This window comes from Thermobia domestica, chromosome 2, assembly GCF_964235325.1.
Source record: "Thermobia domestica chromosome 2, izTheDome1.hap1.1, whole genome shotgun sequence".
Lineage (NCBI taxonomy): Eukaryota > Metazoa > Arthropoda > Insecta > Zygentoma > Lepismatidae > Thermobia > Thermobia domestica.
Window position 1 is genome coordinate 295,955,883 of NC_137455.1, and position 6,014 is coordinate 295,961,896.

A 6,014-nucleotide genomic window follows, 5' to 3' on the forward strand; every position below is an offset into this window, starting at 1 on the left:
AATTATAATAAAATATTATCTCTGTTTAAAGAAAATGATTGTTAATGTTAAGTCATTTTAATTCTTTTTCTCTGTAATAAGAACATTATCCCTCGCAATATTTTTTATCTTTGTGCTATTGCGATTGGATGAAGTAAAATTCTATACGAAGCACTATTATTTCAGACATGCATTAATAACTAATGTATTGTTCTGTATGTAAGACAATGTGTATACTGAACATGTCAAGCGAAGGTGTTGTTTTAATACAGAATCTATAACTCAGCTTTTCAGTAGTCAACTTTATTGGGAATCCGAAGAAAGAAGTTAAAAAAAAAAAGTTGGACTTGTGTGTGTTCGTGTTGTGTGTGTGTTCGAATTCTGGACTAGTCCAAATTATCCAGAGAAATCATTATATATTTCTTTGTTGCTATTTCAGATGTATCCTTTATCCAAGTCGTATGAAACGGAGACTTCATACATCGCTATACTTTCTATGAACTATGTTCCGTATTTACTTAATCACTTTGTAACTTTCTCTAGTGTTGACAAGACCGCAGGTGTCAATCGAATAGTTTAGTGTTTCACTCATGTCACCTTGTGACTAAGGTACGTCCTGTCGGTATATATATGGTACTGGGTTCAATTAGCGATAAAATACATTTTTAGCGTTAAACAAATGCAAAAATCTACACGAAATGAGATACCGTGATCTCTGACTTACGGATAACACCAAGCAACTAATGGTACTGAGTGTGATTGAGTTTACTAATTACTATTTGGCTAAAATCAGTGTTCCTTTATCTATAGTTCTTTTCGTGCTTTGAATTGCAAAGTTTGAAATAACCGTTTTAAATTGTGTATATATATCTTCCGAGTAATTCTGAGAATCATTGCTCTTTCTTTAAGCAATGTATGAGACTGTTAAATTGCTCGTTGCTTAAAATGTTGCACTAAGAAGGATGCATCCAGGAAAGTCCAGATTTGCAGAACGTCTATAGCAGGGAAGAATAAATATGTTTAGTCGATGGCTGCACAACGCCTCCGCTGTCACCACGTTGTCACACAGCGAATACAGCGAACGTTTAAGAGTATTCTGCACTTACTATTAGGTATCGGCCTGGGAACTTTGGCGCATCTACCCAGTCTCCTTCTTGGTGTTGCATTTTTAATAGCGAGTACTGAGTAGGAATCATCTTGTAAGCGAATACGTTTTCGGCTGACACTACACTTTTAATTATTGCAACATTAAAAAAAAAAAAAGAAAAGACATAACTTACCTGTTAATTAAAATGTACAGAGAAGTTATTTCTGGAAAATTCTATTCAGGCCTCTTGTGGTAACAACTGCACTTTAGAAGAAGATACTATTAAGGAAAGGAATGAGGTAAACTAATCTTTATATCGTACAAGCAATGGATGATAACAGCTTAATAAATGATTGTACGTAAATCTTGTTTGAGTTTGAATATAGGATTGTATAAGGCTGTGCATTTTGCATTATTATTGAAGTGCTGCAACTAACTGCAAACCATATGATAAATTCTTACAGTAATATTGATTTACTCTGTATGGAAACGAAAATAGTTTAATATATGGTTAACCCCCTTTGTGCCCATAATTTTAAAATTAACGCTTGTGTCACTTTTCAACACTTGGCTTTGCAGTAGCTTTCCAACGAATTAGCAGGAAGCCCAAACTTATAGGACACCCTGCAGGTAAATACATTTCTTTGGACAGTTTCACTGCTCCAAACTAAGATTTGAAAAGTGTAGTATTGTTAATTTTATTATTATTGGCACAAAGGAGATCAACCATATTTTAAGCTATTTTTGTTTTCATACAGAGTAAAACAATATTTGACAACATTACAGTAAGAATGTATCATGCACTTTGCAGTATGTTGCAGCACTTTAATAATGGTGCACTATACGTACACTCTAGATCCTGCATATGTCCGATCCATACATTACAAGAAGGCAATACCTATTCGATACAGGTAAAATCTGTATATTTCATATGGACAACCTATTAGCTATATGCATCCGATCTATACATTACATATGGCCAACCTGTACGCGACATACGTATAATCTATATGCTGCATGCAGACAGTCTGTAAGCTACATATATGCACTCTGTATGGTGCATACGGATATTCTGTATGCTGTATCTGGACAAGCTGTGTGCGACATAAGGAAAATCTGTATAATACATACGTACAATACGTATACTGTATCTAGTCGTACGTATGGGGCACAAGTACAATATAGATGCTGTCTCGGGGTTGAACGCAAGAAACATACGTACAGAACGTATATTGCATACTTCTTGAAATCATGCTCCGTCCTGATAGTCAGTGTACGTCGTCATTATTAACCCACATGCTACGTACGACCCTGACGTCACAAAGCTAGATATCACCTCCGTATATACTTGTTACTGCAGATGACGTCACACGAATGACGTCATTGCACTTATGCAGACAGTACGTATAATACATACTTTTTCAGCTATACGTTTGCTGCAGGATGTTATATACGGTTGTACGTTAAGTCCAGAAACTACAGGAATTACGAATGTAACCTACGTTTTTAAGTATGCCACCTACATTTTTTTTTCTCAGTGCATGCTGAATTTGAATTTAAACAGCATCAGAAATGCCACTGTTCATCTTAGCGACCCCCAAAACTATGGATTCGACACTAATATTAGTCATTTTTAATCATTTTTATATATCTCTCCCGTTCCACCTCCCCCACTCCTAAGTTGCATTATCAATGTGAATACATAAAAACCATCCTCAATCTGACCCGATCTACATTGAAAGTTTGATCGAGATCGGTAAGGTGGTTAAAGACTTACGAAGTCACAAACAGAGTCATTTTCATTTAAATATCTGTCTTTCTCTCCCCTCTCTCCCTCTCTCTCTCTTTCTCTCTTTCTCTCTCTCTCTCTCTCTCTCTCTCTCTCTATATATATATATATATATATATATATATATATATATATATATATATATATATATATATATATATATATATATATATATATATATATATATAATTTATCAGTATTGTATGATTTATAGGTTGTCAAACAGGTTTGCAGTAGGAATTTATTTTATTAGATATAAATTTAGTTTGGGGTAAAAATTTCTAACTACATGCTTCTTTCTGTTTATTCCAGTCAAATTTCACACCCACCCAAGTGTAATTGTTTATTCTAGACGTTTTAAATCGAGAAGCTTATAAGTATTTGTTTGCAACTACAAGTAAAAAACAAACAAAAAAAATTACAATGTAGCAAGAAACAAATATTTTAACACTAAAACATGAGACCTAGTTTCAAACCCTCAATCTTCAAATTTCACAAGTTCTTTACGAAGACTCAGTGCCTCACTATGCTCGGCTACCGTCGGCACAAGTACTTTTGCAGCTCGTATGCATGTAAAAACGGAGGGAAAATGTATTTCCCTTTGTACAGGTCTGCGGGAATTCTGATGGATCTACACTGAGAAAAAAAAATGTAGGTGGCATACTTAAAAACGTAGGTTACATTCGTAATTCCTGTAGTTTCTGGACTTAACGTACAACCGTATATAGCATCCTGCAGCAAACGTATAGCTGAAAAAGTATGTATTATACGTACTGTCTACATAAGTGCAATGACGTCATTCGTGTGACGTCATCTACAGTAACAAGTATATACGGAGGTAATATCTAGCTTTGTGACGTCAGGATCGTATGTAGCATGTGGGTTAATAATGACGACACTCACTGACTATCGGGACGGAGCGTAATTTCAAGAAGTATGCAATATACGTTCTGTACGTGTGTTTCTTGCGTTCAACCCCGAGACAGCATCTATTTTGTACTTGTGCCCCGTACGTACGACTAGATACAGTGTACGTATTGTACCTATGTATTATACAGATTTTCCTTATGTCGCACACAGCTTGTCCCGATACAGCATACAGAATATCCGTATGCACCATACAGAGTGCACATATGTAGCTTACAGACTGTCTGCATGCGGCATATAGATTACACGTATGTCGCGTACAGGCTGGCCATATGTAATGTATGGACTGGATGTATGTAGCTTGTAGATTGTCCATATGAAATATATGGATTTTACCTGTATCGCATACGTATTGCCTTGTTGTAATATATGAATTGGACATATTCAGGATCTAGATTGTACGTATAGTGCACCATTATTGAAGTGCTGCAACATACTGAGAAATGCATGATACATTCTTACTGTAATGTTGCCACATATTGTTTTTCTCTGTATGGAAACAAAAATAGCTTAAAATATGGTTGATCTCCTTTGTGCCAATAATAATAAAATTAAAAATACTACACTTTTCAAATCTTAGTTTGGAGCAGTGAAACTGTCCAGAGAAATGTATTTATCTGCAGGGTGTAAGTTTGGACTTCCTGCTAATTCTTTGGAAAGCTACTGCAAAGCCAAGTGTTGAAAAGTGGCACAAGAGTTAATTTTAAAATTATTGGCACAAAGGAGGGTAACCATATGTTAAACTATTTTAGTTTTCATACAGAGTAAATCAATATGTGACAATATTACTGTAAGAATTTATCATACCTTTTGCAATAACTTAGTTGCAGCACTTCAATAATAATGCAAAATGCACAGCCATGTACAATCCTATGTTCAAACTCAAAAAAGACTTACGTACAGTCATTTATTAAGCCGTTATCATCCATTGCTTGTACAGTCACGAAAGAAAATATTCGTCACTTGACAAAATTTGTTTTCCTAAAAACTCAACAATAAATTAACCTATCAGAGTACCGACTTTGGTAGGTTGTCAAGTTATAACTATTCGAAGAATAACAACAAAAAGATCCAAATTAATTAATTTGTTGCCGAGCTATTGGCAAAAGAAAATTGGTCAACTGTCAAATACTTTCTTTTCCGTGTGTACTATATAAAGACGACTTTACCTCATTCTTTACCTTAAAATATCCTCTTCCAAAATTCAGAAGTTGTTACCACAAGAGGCGTGAATAGGATTTTCCAGAAATAACTTCTCTGAACATTTTAATTAACAGATAAGTTATTTTTTAAATGAAGCTATAATTAAAAACATGGTGTCAGATGAAAACGTTTTCCCTCACAAGATGATTCCTAAACAGTACTCCCCATTAAAAATGCAACTTCAAGGAGACAGGGTAGCTACGCCAAAGTTCCCAAGCCGATATCTAATAGTAAGTGTCGAATATGCTTAACCCATAACATACCAAGCGGGGTACTCTAGGGACCCCAGAGAGTGATATTTGGTGATACTGCCGCAATTATAAGAATTAATTTATTCTCGATTTTTATATGTATCCTGCAACCCTTTGAGATATCAATTACATGATTAGATCAACGATGCGTTTCTTTAAAAAATACAAAAAATAAAAACACACTTCAAAATGTAAAAACTCCATTGTTAAACCTGTGTTTCAGATTTACGAACACACAATTATGAAATTGTATGAAGAACTGAATAGTGTTCAAATATACATAATATTTGACGTCAACAATGTTCATTTAACTTAAGTATGCTTCTAGACATCCAAAAAATAATAGTTGGAGTAACCCTCTGCAATACTATGTTGAGAAATTAAAATAATACTTGGGGTCCCCAGAAGACTCCAGCTTGGTAAACAACTTTGACGACTTAGGCTTGCTACGTTAAGGGTTAAACTTACCGCTGTATTCGCTGTGTGACAACGTGGTTATAGCAGAGCAGAACTGACCCAACATTGACAACCAGAACGACTGTAACACAGCGAGACATCGAGAGGATGTTCTCTTCTGGTATGGTAAGCCATGCGTCTTACGATCCAATGCCACAGCTCAACTGTAGCTGGCGGAGTTCACAGGTATGAGAAGCTGTGCAGCCATCGACCAAACATATTTATCCTTCCCTGCTCTATACATTCTGCAAATTTGGACTTTCCTGGATGTATCCTTCTTAGTTCAACATTTTAAGTAACGAGCAGTGTAATAGTCTCATAC